Source organism: Haemaphysalis longicornis, unplaced genomic scaffold (genome assembly GCF_048455015.1).
Source record: "Haemaphysalis longicornis isolate Haplotype H1 unplaced genomic scaffold, Haemaphysalis longicornis Haplotype H1 scaffold_1, whole genome shotgun sequence".
Taxonomy (NCBI): domain Eukaryota; kingdom Metazoa; phylum Arthropoda; class Arachnida; order Ixodida; family Ixodidae; genus Haemaphysalis; species Haemaphysalis longicornis.
Genome location: NW_027526203.1, coordinates 401,937,965 through 401,955,464, shown reverse-complemented (window position 1 = coordinate 401,955,464; position 17,500 = coordinate 401,937,965). Strand labels below are relative to the sequence as shown.

At 49.3% G+C, this 17,500-nt stretch overlaps 1 protein-coding gene across 3 annotated transcripts in view; it reads left to right on the top strand.

Moving 5' to 3' along the window:
• Positions 1-17,500, top strand: part of LOC144155429 (ubiquitin-conjugating enzyme E2Q-like protein 1) — a 78,742-nt gene that overhangs the window by 46,837 nt on the left and 14,405 nt on the right. Inside the window, exon 2 of one of the 3 annotated variants that reach the window (XM_077686841.1) lies at positions 16,648-16,867. The exons of 1 other annotated variant lie outside the window; for it this stretch is intronic. The gene's annotated coding sequence lies outside the window, so the exon portion shown is untranslated. Of the gene's footprint in view, positions 1-16,644; positions 16,868-17,500 lie in introns of all 3 variants that reach the window. One more of the 3 variants, XM_077686842.1, reaches the window with a different exon arrangement.

Sequence of the window (17,500 nt, the reverse complement as noted above, 5' to 3'; positions counted from 1 at the left end):
AAGCAAAAACTCCCATGTGTTCCAGATTTCTGCGTACGTTACAGATCCCCAGGTGGTCAAAATTAATCCGGAGACCTCCACTACGGCGCACCTCATCGCCTGCGTTGCGTCGGCGCGTTAAACCATGCAATCAGTCAATCAGGGGTAAGAATTTGGGGTGTTCCGTACATTACTATATAAAAGTGAGACAGAATCTGATGAGGATGAATAAAAGTAAAACAAATTTATAATACCGGATACCGGAACTGTTTTTATGTCCCCCCCCCCCCCCCCCTCCGCCCAACCTCCTATGCCCGCCGAATAACTTACTAAGGAAGAGAATGCTAACGACCGTTTCTAAATCACTCTGAATAACTTTCTGCTGACTAAGCCGACGTGCTCCCTCCACAGGCAACATGTTACCCATGGATGCTGCCATGCCCGTCCCATCTTCGGGTTATAAATCAGAAATATGTATCGTGCCGAAACTAGATGTCCTGTCGCTATACTGCCCCGACCTTGGAAAACCGAGTGATTCGAAAGTTGGGCGCGCTTCTTCCCCTCCAGGGGATATGTTGAGGCCGGAGGCAGCACGCGGCAAGATAACGCCACCGCGGGGACTACACAACGTTCTCAAGCGCCGACAGCGACCCGGCGGGACGTGTGTCGGCGCTCGATAGGGGGGCATCGCGCTCGGTCGTGCAGCTCCTTGGGGGCGACCTCGGAGAAACTGGCAGCGCGTGCTGTGGGGATGACGTCACGCTTTCACGCCACGCACAGCCCCGTTGGAGGCGGCCGCCGGCGCTGCGATCGATGCACGCACCCGTACCGAGGCATTAGGGAAAGCCGGACGGGGCAAGTGTTTCCAAGCAGCCTTCTTCAGGACGTCGCTCTCGCCTGCCTCGAGCGGGCTTACCAATCGAGAAATGGTCACTGCCTACTTCTCCCATTCCGTGCTCGAGCGAGGCCAAGCCACCACCCCACATGACCTTGCCATTTGCATTCATGCGCGTGGTAAGAATTAAGGGGAAGGCCAACCTTTAGCGTCTTCCGATTGTTGTCGACACATGTTGCCTACACATTATGCAAAACGAAAAATAATACTTGGAAACTGAGACTACTGTTTAAAAAACCGGTACCCATGTCTGCCTGACGAATTTAAATTACGACAAAAAAAAGCAGACACAAAAAACAAACGCTAGAGAGACAACGATTTATCAAGCAATTAACGTGTTTTTACGTGAAGACTGTTAGGTAAAACTCTGGCAATTTCCTCATATGCAATGGCAACTCGGTAGAGCATGACACCTCCCCAGACTTGTTCTTCCAGGGCACAGGCAACCCTTCCTGGTCGCACCTCCACGAAAACCTCGGAAGCGACCAATCCATTATTGAAATTCGTCTACTGTTTATGCGGGTCCAACCTCGTCCGGGATCCCGCGTGGCCCTCCCCGACTGACTTCGTTTTCGCCTGACGGGGCTCCCCACCATTGACCCAACTAATCCCGACGCTTGGCTTCGTGTCCTCATCCGCAGTTACGATCGGCATACTAAATATGTCGCCCCGACAACCGATGCCCCTTTCATCGACCCCCATCTAGTGCACCTTTAGGACGCGCGCCGCTCACTAATTCGCCGCTGGCGCCGAAACAAAGCCAACCGTCGCCTGCGCCGTCGAATAAACCTCCTCACACAAGAAGCTCAGACCTATGCGGATCAGTTAGCTCGCTCGGACTGGTGGGCTTTCTGTGACACTCTTAATCCAGCAATGAACGCCAAACGGGCGTCCCTCCTCCGCTCGCTCATTCAACCTCCCTCACCGGTCCACCCTGTTCCTCTTCTCGACAAAACAACTCTTCTCAACAAAACAACATCCTAACGCACTAGAGGACCTGCACTTACTCATGTACCTCACTAGTGCACACAGCCCAGCTTCTGCGCTTCCGTGCTGAGCCTTCCCCCCGTCCCCCCTCGAACAGCCTTTTACACTAACAGAACTGCAACGAGCGCTCAGCAGCCTTCGTCGCAATACGACTCCCGGGGAAGATCGAATAACTTATAAACTATTCCGCAACCTTCCCGACAGCGCACTATCAGACCTGCTGGCTTTCTTTAACCACATCTGGCTCAGTGGCGAACTGCCGGCGTCTTTTTCCTGTTTCTCCTGATAGGCATTTTCCCGGCATTTTTTTTTTTTTAACTGCCGGGCAATCGCCGCAGTGTTGGCCAATCTCCATAACTGGGTATGCTTGACTTGACGAACGTCCGCAGAGTACACTGCGCGGTCGTCGCAAGGTAGGCATACGCGGGCGCGAGGCAATTTCTCGGTATTTTTAACTGCGGACACGAAAAATTACGATTTCCTAAACAGCTTCGCTGTTAAAAAAAACGGCGTATATTGTATTCGATGCGCTCAACAATTTCCTACTAAGGGATGTTTTGCCCTTGAAGCTGAGCCCTAGTGTTGACAAGAATGAAACTGATTGTTTTGATTTAGCTGATTTGCCGATCGATGGCGCCCATGCGGACGACAAGGTAGACGACCATCGGCAGAGCGAGCAGGGAGCGCGCAGGTTTCGGCATCTCATTTACGCCTCAAGGGTACGGCAGGTTCGCATTAACAGCAGAGAGAGAGAGAGAGAGAGAGAGAGAGAGAGAGAGAGAGAGAGAGAGAGAGAGAGAGAGAGAGAGAGAGAGAGAGAGAGAGAGAGAGAGAGAGAGAGAGAGAGAGAGAGAGAGGAGAGAGAGAGAGAGAGAGAGAGAGAGACCCTTTCAAACAGTATGCATGGCTTTCCCTCAGTAAACATCATATTGAAACAGAGCACGCTTTACAGGGGATAGAAAATGGAAAGCGAAGGACGGTGGTATTCCCCACGTGGGTATGTGCCATCAGTGAAGGAGCAACAACGACAATTCTGATCAGTCAGCCATATTTTGAGATCCGCCGTCGAAGTTCCCATGCTGCATTGACCCTCCAATTAGACGCCATGCCTGATAAATAGGTTTCCCATCCTCCTGCAGATTACGTCTGCGTTTATCGGGATGCAAGAATATTTAGGAGGAATTACCCTGTTTGCGATGAAAGTCGTAGATTTTTCTTTTAACTACGCAGTTCAACAGCGCTTATAAACGCAAAACTGCCAAATTTTCCGTAATTAATGAAAACTATTTCATTGTGGTGTAAAGAACCTGTGCGGGAACACAGTAGGAGCGCCAAAATTCTGCCACCGCTGCACTCTGATAACGACCGCGACTTCATACGCTTGAGGCGTCATGGGGACGGTCTGTTCGAGCGACCACAGATACGCACCGTGTTTTAACGAGGCGCTCAGTTGGTCGTGGAAGCTTGACTAGTTATCTTTTCATGTGCGAGAAAAGGCTCCTCTTAAGGGGCTGGTAGGTTGTATTCGAACACAAGAAAAGGAGAATTCTGCAGCATCATAACTGTCTCGTCAATGAATGGGCACCTGAACAACAGTGGGGGCCGCAGGACTTGTGCGTTAATGAGAGGTCGAGCTAAAAAAAGAATTGGCGAGCCTTGCACTGGTGGTGCAAGGCTGGAGAAACAGCAGAGGTGGCAGCCCCTCTTCCTTCGTCGGAGACCCGGCTGTTGCACCTGCCATTTATTTCCGAACTTGCCGCTGAAAGTTCTCCATGACTGGCAGGCCCGGATAATTTTGTCCGCAGCCTTTCAGGCTTCCAATTATTTCTAACTTGTGCTCGAAAGCGACACGGCCCATAAGAATGAACGCTTCACAAATTCTTTTAGTGAGGAGGAGGAGGAAAAAACGTTTATTGCTCCCATTTAACGGGAAGAAAGGAGCGCGGGATGGTTGTCGGTCATCCATGGTGGGTGGCGTCCCTAGTCCGGGATGCCATGGCCAGCTGCAGCTCGAATGGCCCTGGTCACCAGGCCACGCTGGTTTTCCAGGACATCGCTACTCAGCAGGACCTCCCACTGCTCCTGTGTCGGTGCGATGACTTCAGGTAGTTCGGTGACGCCTTTACACTCCCACACCATGTGGTACAGGGTGTTGGGCGTCCCAGAGCAGAAGTTGCAGTCGTAGCTGAAGAGCGTAGGGTGTATTTGGGACGGCTGTGTGGCGTGCGGAAATGAATTTGTCTGCAGTCTCCGGAATTGTGTGGCTTCTTCTTTGGTTAGCTTCGGGTGGGGTGGCGGGTATCGTCTTCTTGATAACCTGTAGTGCTCTAATATGTCTCTGCTGCGCTTGAGGATGGACGGGTGGTTGTCGGCAGAGTGGTGAGTGCCTATGAGGGTTGAAGCCCGGTGTGAGTGGCCTCGGGCTGCGGTATCTGCCGCTTCATTACCCTCTGAGGACTCGTGACCTGGTGTCCAAATGATGTAAAGGTCCAGTGGAGTTTTCCGTGCTTTTGAAGCCTTATGTAGTAGATCAAGTGCCATCGCTGAGATACGGCCCTTTTGAAAATTACGGCAGGCCGCTTGCGAGTCGGTGATGACGGTCACCCGGCCTTGGGTATCTGGTACTGTGGTGGTGGCGAGCACGACAGCTGTCTCTTCCGCAGAGTCGGTGTCATCTGTATTGACCGTTGCTGAGCACAACTCATCTCCTTTACTGCTTGTCACACTAACCGCGTACGCCCACTTGGTTCGTGCCGGGTACCTCGCAGCGTCGACGTATCTTGTTGAGCTGTCCTTGCTGTAGGCTTTTCGCAAGGCCTTGACCCTGGCTTCCCTTCGCCCCTTGTGGTGAACCGGGTGCATGTTGCGTGGGATGTTTTCAACCATGATGTATTCCCTCAAGGCATGGGGGATGCGTCGTTTTTGGTTTTGAGGTCCCACGCTTGGCTCGTAACCGAGGCGGTACAAGGTAGCTCGGCCGGCCGGGGTAAGCTTGAGTCGCTCCATTTGGCTGGCTTTATGCGCCTCGGTGAGTTCTTGCCATTCACAACACATGGCAAGAATTCTTTTAGTGAAAAGAAGAAAAAAACGCACGCACCACGTTTAGCATTACTACGTCTGAGAGACAGTATTTGCAAAGGGGAGGCGAACAACTGATAAGATGCAAGTCATCGCCCGACATTTCTCTATCAGGGCATTTCTGTAGAAGCGCGCGGAAATTCATACCGTTGCCTAGTGCGGAATGTGGCGCTTCAGTACACATCCATCTTCCCGCAATAGAACGGTGGATGTCCGATTGGCGTGCGGTGGCTTACTACAGGGTTTGTATGAGCCATTCGCTCTGTATAAAATTCCATTGAGTTCAGCTTTGTTAGAAATGCATTGCATCACTGCTTGGGGACGACAGTCGTTTAGTGTTGAAAATATCATTTCGGTGAACGCTTGTATCTGCTGGATATGCCCATACAAAGCAGTGGTTTGCAGCCGGCTCGTTTTGTCTACAGCTGCTCATACCACACATGACCCACCTTATTTATAAATTTATAGCCACAGGACCCTTATACGGAGCTCGCTCGTACATTCTGTCATTTTCCCAGCATATAGCCCCTTGAATAATAGACGGATCTCGCTGATGACGTTATCTCCAAAAGAACCGCTCATACGCACATCGTTGGGTTCCGTCGTATTTTCTCGTCCTTGAAGGGGGGGGCACCCCTTCAATTTTATTTTAATGCATTTCTGCACAGACGTCGGCGGGTTTCTTCTTCAGGAGGGTGCGTGACCTCTGTGGCTGTTTGAAGAGGAATGAATAGATAATCATCCGCTGTTCAGTTGTAAAGCACAGCGCAAATCTCCGCCAGTGAAGCGCGGTTTCCGCCGAAATCCCTTTATCACGAAGCTAGGGTGATTTCCCACGGCGTCTCGAGATAAACGCAGCGGCGTGCACGACAGCTGAACCGCGACCCATTTTGCTCAAGTTTTGGCGAAGCATATCCGTGGTCGCAGTAAGTTTAGCAGTTCTCTCTGCATGTGTCATCTGACCGTAACACAGCGAAGGCGACGCATTTGTGAGCATACTTCGCGGGTTTCTTCGTTGCTTTGTCGTTTTTTTTTTTTTTTTCATGGTGCTTTACGTGCCAAAGATACGCGTGAGTTGTGAGGCGTGACGTAGTGGAGTAATGCGAATTATTTCACGCCACCTGGGAGTTATCAACGTGAGCCGAAATTTCGACACACAAGCGTTTTCGTTTTTCACCTCCGCCAGAAAAACGGCAGCCCCGGCTGGGATGGAACCCGCGTCTTCGTGTTGAGCAGCGCAATGCCCCAGCCACGTAGCCGCCGTGGTGGGTTCTTCGTCGTTGGCCATATTGGCGCGCGCCTGAGACTTGAGTTTTAAAAGGACAGAATGAAGCAGTCAGGCTACGTTCAGACTACCAACGCAAAAGCCATATCGTGATCTATGCAATGTAAAAAAACGGCGTGTAACGCAGTTCGGTTGGCTAAGAAGTGAAATGACGTCATTCTTTAAAGTTATTACGACTGTTGCGGCAACAGTTTGAACCCATCCTCAGTCGGGGGAATCGAAATAAGGTCTTACGCGTGGCTGCCCAATGGGGTGCTCAACTCGGTATCATTTACGGCACTTCAAGGCTACAACTTGAAACAAACGCCAGATAGTTGGATCCGGAAACCAACGGAGGATAAACCGACAGGACAAAAAGGGGTAAAAAACAAAGCCTAGTGCACTTTGTGACAATCAAACCTGTGACTCAAGGGAAGAATCTGAACTATTTACTGGTTGAACTGAACAACTGTACAGGGGATAAGCACAGCGTTCGGTGGACACCGTAATTCGAAGCAAAACCAGAAATCACAAGAAATGACTAGGCTGTCACGAACGCTGTCTTGATGCGCTATCGGTTGGGACATACGCGATCAGCGTACATCTAAAGCGTTCTGCAGGCTGCAACTTCGCTGCCACGAAGGTGAAGCGAAATATGGCAGCATCACCACTTTGTGGATGATGGCGAGGGTGCGGAGTACGGGGACTCGAAATGACGTCCAAGTTGCGCCCGGAGTGACATCCGATTTGCGCCCCGACCGTCATTCTATTTGAGCCGTGAGTTGCACCTTAATTATTCCCTAAATGAAACTGCAACTCAAGGCTCAAATCGAATTTTGCTTGATTTTCGCTTGATGGTGGTGCGTGCACGGATGGACGCGGTCGGACACTGGGAGGTCCTAAGGTGCTCCGCACCGTTACAGGCGAGGGAGTAAGCCGTTTGACTCTCGGGTACGAACTCATGGTCATAGCCCAATGGGCAAGACGACTGACACTACCTCTGTCTGGTCTGGCAGACACCGGCTCGAATCCTGCCAGTGCCTGCGTGATTGTTTGTGATTGTAAATGCTATGCGCACGGACGCGGACGGCCATTGTTTGGTCCTAAGGTACTCCGCACCTAAAACACAAGTGAATGCCTTGTTCCAAAGTGTCGGTACATGTATATAGCGAGAAGAAAATAGTTTTGAATGAATTAAAAAGCATTGTTGCGCTAATTCTAAAAACATAAATAATGTTATTTAATTTGGGTAATAATCGTACATTAAGTAAAGTTACAGTATTACAACGAATATTGAAAGCCAGACGACTGCGTTCTTACACGCCGATAGTGCGCAGTGTAATTACTGGCGTCCTGAATAACAGTGGCACCCACGCCAAGTAATCATGAAGAAGTAAAGCTAGCATCTGTATGCGGTCAGTCCAAGGCTAGAACAAAATGCATCCGCGACAACTCTCGAGCCCTTGCGCACGGACGTTGCGGACCCGCGGGGCTTCAGTGAAGATGTACCGGATAAAAAAATGGAGGCAGTGTATTGTAGGTTACCGCACGATTGTTGTATAGTGCCGTTCCGCGCCTATAAGTGCTTCGCATTTCGAACGCACTGAAGTGCGGACTCCCCACCCCCACTCCCCCCTTATTCCTCCCCATTGTTTGGCTTTGGAAGATGGCGACACGAAGCAATATCCCTGCGCTCACGTCCCTTTCACGGGAAAGAGGCATTCTTGGCTGCGGTATACCACAGCAGTTCTTTTTCACTTGCGAGCGCAGTGTTGCTCTTGCCTGTCTGCTCTCTGCGCGCGTGCAGCTCATCAGCAGAGTCTGCGCGCGTTTTGCGCTTTCTCGTTCCAGTGGGGTACAATGCATGCACAGCGAGGATGGCCCCGCTCAGGGCCCTTCGAGGATAAACGTCGCGCGCATGCGCTTGCGCCCATCGATGGCCGCCTCGGGAGCGCTCGAAGCAGCGCACATTTGTCATGGCCGTTCTGCAATCGACCTGCTATAGGCAGTCAACGGCACCAAAGCCATTGGAGCACACGCGGAAACTTTTGCACGTCGGAGAAAGGGGTGAGAAAAATTACCCGCTGGAAGCCCGCCGCCTTATTCACCTGCAAAAAGGCCGAGGATTGCGCTATCGTTTGCTGGCAAGCGGACTGATTTCATTACGTTGTGCAAGCTTCGCCCGCTCGCCCGGCCATCGTTCAGGCTTGAATGCTCTGAGGGCGGAGTAATTGGACTATTGGACTTCGCAGATGAGCTCCAAAGGGTATTTTATGTGATGAGGCAAATATGAATGACTGGTTAGTGCTCCCCCCCCCCCCTCCTTTTTTTCTCGCGTGCGCGGACTGCGTCGCAATCTAAGCAGGTCCGTACCGTCCATCGCTTTCGCTATAGTTTTGTAGCGTCCGTGATCGACGCTGCTCGACGTTTTATGGTTAAAAACAAAAATATTCTTCACGAAACGCACCAAAGTACGGAAAAGAGTCGCCGAAGTATCGCGCATTTATCTTTCTTCAACGGCTGGATTGCGTAACGTTGCCGCGAACAATTGCGCTGCTGGGATTAATAAGCTCAAAATGAGCCCATTGTGAGCGCACTGTTTCTCTTAGGCCTTCACTCCAGTGCGCCGCTACTACGTTAAATGAATTCTGAGTCACTTTAAAAATGATCCAGATGCGCCGTACAACGGCTCCTTTGGGCGACATATGCGGTAGTGCTGCCGTGGGCAACGGAAAGCTGCGAAAACTGAGGCGCGCACCGGATTTAAATTCCGGCCGTGCCCTTTCCATTTCCAAAATAGTGATGAGTCTGATGACATCATACTGACGATTCAAGATCGGTTGCATGGGCCGGTTCGAATAAACAATCTCACCTCACAGTGGCGTCACTGGCTAAACTTAGTACGAACCCTGCCCAGTCTTTTGGAATTACGCACGCGATACCCGAAATAACACAACCGAAAAACAAGAAATAGCGCTTGCGTAGTCTCGATTACAATATTTCATTAAATGGTTCAAAATAACTGAGGTTCCTATTTAAAGCGTAATATATGTGCGTTCCGAAGCGCGTGTGGATGCACGTTATAAATTCTGCGCGCGTTCCAAGCAACTCCGCGGAATTTGGGGATGCAACTTTACGAAGCCAAATAGTAAATGTCCTAGCTGTAATTACTATGCACCGTTCTGCATCGTAAGGTTACGGAAGACGCTGGAGTGGCGTAGTCCAGATAAGTTGAGGCCTCATTACGCAGGCTACGACGCTCGTGTAATGTATTTTGTTCCAATCAGAATGATACAGTGTTTACCGAAACTATTTCAGTAACCTGAAGATACGGCGTTAAAATCTGACGTCGGTTTACCATTCTTTTTTCGTGCCCGACATTCCCCAAAAAGGAATCAATTTGGAGCCGCTGTAAAACGTTGTACCGAGCGAGAAACGCAGTTTTTCTCTCATCGTTAGGGAAAAAAAATATTCTGGGCTGAAATGTCTTGCGTATTTATACAACGGTAAAATGAAGGTCGAAATAGTGAGTAATCGAAACGTATAGCGAAAGAAAATAAGTGTATGATGTCACAGACCAGCCATGCCGCTGTTCTCTATTTAGGACAATTTCCAGGAACTCACGAGGATGGCTTGGTGGGCTAGTTGGTGATGCATATTAACCGGGTTACCAGCGCTCGCAGACGGGGACACAGATGCAAGAAACGACAGGACAAGGCGCTGACAGGACAGGACAATTAGTGTCCTGTCCTGTCGTTTCTTGCACCTGTGTCCCCGTCTGCGTGCGTTGGTAACCCTGTTAATGTCGAGGAATTCGCCATGTTGTTTTGTCTGAGCAATAGGCGACGTCCGCACTACAGGTCTCGCGCGATTCCATGTTATTAGTCAGTTGCGAAAATCACCACGAGTCTGTCTCATATCGCACACCAAAAATATCAAAACATTTGCCACGTATTCTTAAAATAAGCCCCGAAGTTAACGCTAAAAAAATAAACACAACACTGTAGTAGAAATCAGCGTTAGTATCTTCAGTTTATCTAGTAAGGGTATACATGCGAGCGAAGTGCGAGCGTTGAACTGAAGATCACCCCGCAGTTTAGATAACAGCGTCTATTTTTACATCGCTTTTTTGTCTCTGTTTTCTACTGCATGCGTGCTATCACGTCCATACCCGTCACCGTCGCCACTCTGTCGTCCACTGCTAGGAGCATGCTGTTTAAGCCGTAACTACCCGTTCTGTAGTGATACGGTACTGACAGCCAAACGCTTCTCGCGATGATAGAAAACAACACCGATTGACCCATCCGTCAATCTCGAACTCGATCCGCGTGGTAATGAATAAAACTATAAGTTGCTCCTTATTTTTTCTCGCGTTTTCGATGATGTGCCCGAAGTGAAGCGAGTGCATGGAAACCGAACTCCCACGGATGATTTGGATCAACTTTTCCCCCCACCCGACCGAAGTCCACGCCCAGTCACCTACACGGTACTGTACCTTGTGTAACCTCTGACGAACGCGCCTATCCTTGACTCATTCAAACTACGTCAAGAAGCTGCTGATACAACGAATTCACTACCACCAACTCCCCAAACACTAAACGTTAACGCAATACACCCAATACACCCACCCCCTATGCGACGCATTTACTCGAGTCCCCCTCGCGGGGAGATGAGCCCAATTTTTCTTCTCTCTTTATGTGTATTAGTTTCGGTTTGTGGATTTGGCTAATTTCGAAAAAAAAACGCCTCAAATATAAAATGTAATATAATACATAAATGAAAATTTAAACGACTAAGTATAAATTCAAATGTAAAAAGTAATATAAATAACTTAATATAATATAAATTTAAATAAATAAATACAAAAATAAAACTGTACAAAGAATATAAAAGCACTTTTCGAGCTTTTCCTATTTTTCACACGAAAAAATTAGGCGTCAAAGCATCCGCCAAAAAATACAAAATCCGCCTGCGGGAGGAATATAATAATAGACACACCTTTACATAACAAAAAATATTACACGGGAAGCCTTTTTGCCAGGATGGGAAGGAAGGGATGATGGGAGATCAGGGTGGGGAGGGAATACAACGAAAGCCCTCCTCAATGCCTTCTTTTCTGATGAAGTCAAGCAATGCGCTTCTCGTGACCCTTATTTTTGGGGAAAAAAATGCAGAAAGAAAAAGAAAAACTTTTTCAGTACAGTTGACTATTATTCACTGCTATACCAGATACAAAAAAAGGCTGTTCACCCGCGTACCAACTGTAAAATATTGTTTGCACGGCGAAGCCAGTTTTGAGGAACAAAGATAGAGCCGAAACTTGAAATACGTCTAAATGAGAAAGTTTACTCAAATTTGATCTACCTGCAAGTGAACTAAATCAGTTAGTATAAGTTGGCACAATGGACCTTTTTCCAGTAGCGTAGCCCTCTTGCGGCGGCCGCCCGAACCACACTTGGGGGATTATAGAAGAACACGCCCCCTTTTTTTCCGCCTGCCCTGCGCAGTTGAGGAAGCCGCCCCAGGCGCCACGCATGGTTTTGGTGGCAGAGAAATTTTCCGATGGCAGCCGTAGCGCCTACCTGTCGGCTGCTTTCCGTTTCCTGCAGGAAACGGAGCAGCACTTAGCTGGCTCGGTGTTCGCCACTGGCTAATGCAATATGGCGTCGTTTTGTTTACATTTTTGCCCCCCAATAACGGCGGATCGGTCGCTGGGAGCGATAGTAGCGCATGCGCAGATTGCTTTTGGAAAAAGGAGCGAAAGTAACCCACGCGCAAGAAAGAATGAACTCAGACACATTTAAAGGGAAAGGCAAGTTTATATGAACGAGGAAAAACTCTCAAGCATAACTAATCACACTCAAAACCACACAACAAACCCAAATTAATAACAAAACTAGTACATAGAAGCAAAACCCAACTACAAAACCCCAAATAATATATACCAATGTCCTCGCCCAACTGTTCTTATTCACTAGGCCTACCTATAGTCACTGTTGCCGCTGCGTTAGTTCTGATGGGGCCATCCTGACGTGACTTTCGCGGGGGGCAGGCTTGTCTATACGCGGCTTGGGCGAACCGCTGCCGCCGTACCTTGGTGAGGTAGGCGCTCACAGGCTGCTTCCTCCGTAGCCGTACAGCAGGGAGGCAGCGCGTGGTACCGGCGGCGTCGCCGTTGTCGAGGCTGTCGAGCCTAAGAGGGACCTTAGTCGAGCCGTGCGTCGACGGGGCGATGACGCTCCTCGTGGGCACTCGACCAGCCGCTGCTGGCCGTCAGGGAGACTGCAACCAATGCGCCGTCGGCCACTCCCGCCCAGGCTTTGGTTACGACGTAGGTGTTCCGGCAGCGTCACCCTCGGCTGGTTGGTTGCTTGGTGCCGAGATAATGGCTCACACCCACTCAGGGGAATCGGCCAGGAAATGGGAGCTGAGAGGGAAAGAACTTGGCTTAGGATTAACAGAAAGATAATGAATGCACTTGAAGTAGTCGTTTAGAAGAAAAAAAGTGTTTATAAACGGGAATAAAAAAGATAATAAGAAAGGTAGACTGCCAGAAAATGAGGGAGGACACACCAACTATAAAATTAACACTAATGAATAAGGAAAGGATAGAAAGAAGGACAGCCGTGAAAGTACGTAAAGAAATAAAGCAAGCAGATGCGGCAGCGAAGGAGCGGCAGTGAGCGAGAAGGCATTGAGTACAGGCTCTGACGTGTTTTATAGAGCAGCCCGCCATCTTTATCTAGCGGCTAGCGCGGTAGACGGCGAGATTGCAAAGATCCCCGCGGCAAAAACCCAGGACTTTCGCCCCGAATGATAATATCAGAGGAACAGACAATGGGTGGGCCAATTGATTAAAAGTATTTTCCAAATATGTTTTTCGTATAGAGGTGAACCGTCGGTCGAAGAGTAAAAAATGTTCTATTATCTCTAACTCATTACAAAATGCACAAAGGGGCGAGGGGGCCAGATCACAGCTGTGAAAATAATAATTTAAATTTGGTACGCCACAGCGAAAGTTAGTTAGGCTAAGTTCACATTCTCGTGATTGACCAATCCTGCACTTCCATGAGTACCGGAGGTGCTCAAGCTCTGAACCTACGCACGCAGTTTCAGCCATGCATTGTAGGATGCGTAATCTACGAAAACGTGCCGAGGTGAGGAAATGTTTAGGCGGCAGGATTTCCACCACTCGGCCATCCAATGCAAGACCCGCCAGAGTGTCTGCCGATTCGTTAATCCAGATGCCAGCGTGTCCAGGCACCCACACCAAACGAAGTTCTCGTAATGATGTAGGCAATAAATAATTGAGGGCTCGACGTAGAGGAGATGTATTTGGGGACGAAAGAGCAGTGCAAACTGAGAGAGAGTCAGTAATCACTATTACATGCTGTTTAGCAGAATTTAACTTTCGAAGGGCTAGGATAATTGCCAAGTATAATGCATGAAGAAACAGAAGGAAAAAAATCAGGTTGTCGCAGGAGAAAGGCCCGATCTAAATGGGGAGAAAAAATACCTTCTAATTAAGAACGGAGGCATCAGTTGCAATAATGACATGAGAGGGGAAACCCGTAAAGTGTTCCTGCAAAAGGCCGGATAAGAGATTCGACAAGAGCAATTTAGCATTTTTGGGGACAATTTCATCGACAGCTACATCTAAGGATGAGACATAACGATTAGGTACGGTAACAGACAGTAGGGCCACACGTAACGGGTCTAGTGAGGAGTGTACAAATATCACTTGTGGGCGTTTTAACCGGGGCCATGGGCTGCCGAAAAACAACGACGGTCATGTTACAAAGGCAGTCTGCGGTCTGGGTATGGGCGACGCCATTACTCTTAGGAATGCATCAACAGTGAGGGCGTGCAGGCGGGAGAATAGTTCTTCGTACCGGACCTTGTCTCCTCCTGGCGCTTCCACTTCTTTCTCTCTCCTCCACCTCCTCCTCCTTTCAGCCTCTCCCTTCGAATGGCTCCGGGTCTTCGGTGGCGCGGCGGTCCATAATTGGTTCTTTATTTCGGCGCGGAGGGTTTCCTTACATACCCTCTCAGGGGATTGCCCTTGACACATGACAACTATATCATTGTTATCCTTGGTCACTGGTTTTCCTGCGCGCACGAAATGTTGCCGTTTTCCTCGCTAGGATGTTATAAACTCAGGCTATATATATAACTGAAAATCGAGCCTTTTTTATTTAAAGGAAAGGGGGGGGGGGGGGATATTTCAGCTCGTACAGTGCTCAGTATTAAAAAAAAAACAGTTGTTTCAGCTTTCAAATAAAATTTTAAAAATCATGCACCCCTCCGTGTAACGACGAGGATGGTTGAACTCGAAGCTTTCTCGTGATAGATTCCTTTGTTCTCCAATCCCACACTGCAGGTATGTGTTACTCTGGAGGTATGCACCACTTTTCTAGAATAACCGCACCAACTCTATAGGGTATGCATCCTGAATGCCTAACGTTTGGGCTTAGGGTCTACGGCGTGAATCGGTTCCTGTTGGTTGGCGTATACAGTGAGTACTTTTTGTAGTGGGTAGCGGTTCAAGGTATTAAACCTCAAGACGAGGTGTTAGGCCTAACGTCCTAAACCTCAAACTGCCACGTTAAGCCTAATGTCGCGCTCCTCCCTCTGCTGCACAGCGACGTTTAGCGGAGGGGACCTAACGGGGCTGTCGCCAAGCTCCACAGGGAAGCGTTTGATTTTTTGGTACACTTTACCACGATCATCTTCATAGTCAGGGAAAGTTGGCTTTCCAGCAGTGCGTATTCGCGTACGGACATAATCAGTGAGAGGCTGGAGGCTTCGCTTTAATAAATCCAATCTGATCTTATTAAATTTGATTGGAATTCAGAATGCAAGTTCGACCACACTGAGACCAATCTACGGAAAATTTCAGCGTCTTTTTTTTTTTTTTTTTTTTTTTGTTTTTGAAGTCGACGGATGATTCAAGTCTCGTGACTGCAGTTGCGCACAAAAGTTCAGAAAGTGGTGTGACCCTACAGAAATTGTGATTGCGGTTTATTAACGTGGGTAATAAGGCGCGCCGTAGGGAGGGGGGGTGGGTGGAGGGGACTCTGCAGATTAATTTAAACCGCTCAGAGATTCTTACGCATACAGAAATTTCCTACCCACGGACACTTTTTGTGCCACTAAATTTTTTTCTCTTTCTTTTTCTTAGACTACTTCAAGTTATACGCAAGTTGGTTCGCATAGTCTTAAAAATGATGATGATGATAATACCCTTAAAGTTTTTGGCACGTACCCACAAGGGGGATTGCCTAGGGCTAACTCAATTGCTGAAATTTGTGAGGACCTCAAAATAGTAATTTATAAGCACAGTCTTCAAATCTCATGCTCTTGTTTTCTTCTTCGTTTATTGTTTAATACTAGTAAAACAATTATTATTCTTTTTCGAGATTTAACTAAGAATATCCAACAATAGAAGCTTCCGAGACTACAAACTTCACTCGGTCATTCGATTGTTCGTTCGTTGGAAGAGATGGGAGGGTCGACGGACCTACGGGGGGGGGGGGGGGGGGGGCGGCAGAGGTGGTCGACGGACCTCTGCCGCCCCCCGTAGGTGCGCCACTGCGTAGCATAGTAGACGCTCCAGACTGGTAGCGCCTTCGAACTACCGTGCTCGCTAGTCATTGAATGACCCGATTAATATGGCTGATAACCGCAAAAGAAAAAAAAAAAAAAAAGGACAGAGAAAAATACGCATACTGATTTCTGTAAGTGGGGGCAGGGGGCATCGTCGCGCGAGGTCTGCATCACCAGGTCTGCATGCAAATCAAAGAAGAAAAAAGTGGAGCCGGGTTTTTTTTTTATGTATCTCGGCGGAGCAGCAGGGAACTTTATTCTGCAACGAGACACGATGTTTTCCCCTTTCAGAAATTAGGAGGGATGCTTAGAACTTTTTAGGTATCTGGGGAGGAAGCATGCTGGTCCTTCTGTTGAACTGCTCTTGAACTTTCTGTTGCACTTTGCGGCCGTCACCACTTGACCAGGCCCCTGGGAAGCACCCTCCGAGGCTCGTTCCTCTCGCTAGCCATCGCCAGGAGCCTCCTGTTCTCTCCCGTCGGTACATGCATTCACGCCCCAAGGCCGCTCGTATGTGCAGCGACCCAGTCTCCTGCGGCGTCGGCCGATTCTCTTCCCGCCCTGCTGTTGCCCTTTCCTGGCGCGCGATCCCGTGCTCACGCTCCCTGGCTCGAGCCTGGCTCGATCCCCGGTTCGCGCAACTTCAACTTCTTTCGAACGATTCTGTGTACCTCACAACAATTTTTTTGTACCTCACGCGTGCCGTGAAACATAAGAGATCTAAGTCTTTCGTCTCAAAATGACTTCAAAAAGGAGCCATGTGGTGTTGTCGTAGCGGAATGCAGCCAATACTCCGCTTAGGGGAGCGCGATTGTTTTTCTTTTTCTTCTGCCAGCAGCCTCGGCGTGGTCATCGCGCGTGGCGTGCGTGTCAGGCGCGTGCACCAGAATTCGTTGCCTCTGGCCGCCGAGTCACTTGGAAGCGCGGACGGGGCAGCTCGGCAGGAGTCAGCTCGGCGCCCGTTGGTGTGCAGCGGCGTCTTTGGAACAGGACTCAGCGGGCGTTCTCACTTCGTGCACGGCTACGCGCGGGGTCTCGGCATCTCCTTCGGCGCACAGGCAAGTGGAGACGCCTTTACGGCGCTTCGCGGCCTTCTCTCGGCCGGAGCCATTTTGTTTTCCCAGCCCTTCTCGTCAAGCGCCCTCAAAGCCGTGAGGGCCCTTCGCGGCGTCTCTGTTCGAACGCGTCCGACGCAGTGTTCGCGCCCAGTCGAACAGCGCTTCTCTCGCTGCGCGCTGTTTACGCCTCCCGTTCGAGATCCGCCGTCCCTGACTTCTCTCGGAACCTAGCGGACAGGGACTTGGTTATCGGTACGATTCCAATCTCAGATCGAGGAAACTAAACGACGAAAGAGGAGATAGAACCTACTGCGTTCGTGTTCAGCAAAGCGCTTCTGGGAGCTTTTTTTTTTTTTTTTTTTTTGCTCGCCTTTTTTTCTTTTTCGGTGCCAGCTAGCTCCGAACGCTCGTCTGGCGCGTGCCAGGGTTCGCCCTCGCTGAGGCTTCTTTCTCTTTTTTTGTGTGTTTGTTAGGGTAATGTACCTTACGCGCTGCTTCGAATCATTTTTTTACTATGACCACGCTTCTTTCTTTTCTATTTCGTCTTTTCTTTTTTTTCTTTCGTCCGGCGCGACGCGATATGCTGACAAGGTGAAGGCTATGCCGTAACGGCGGCGTGACGCCTAACTGCTG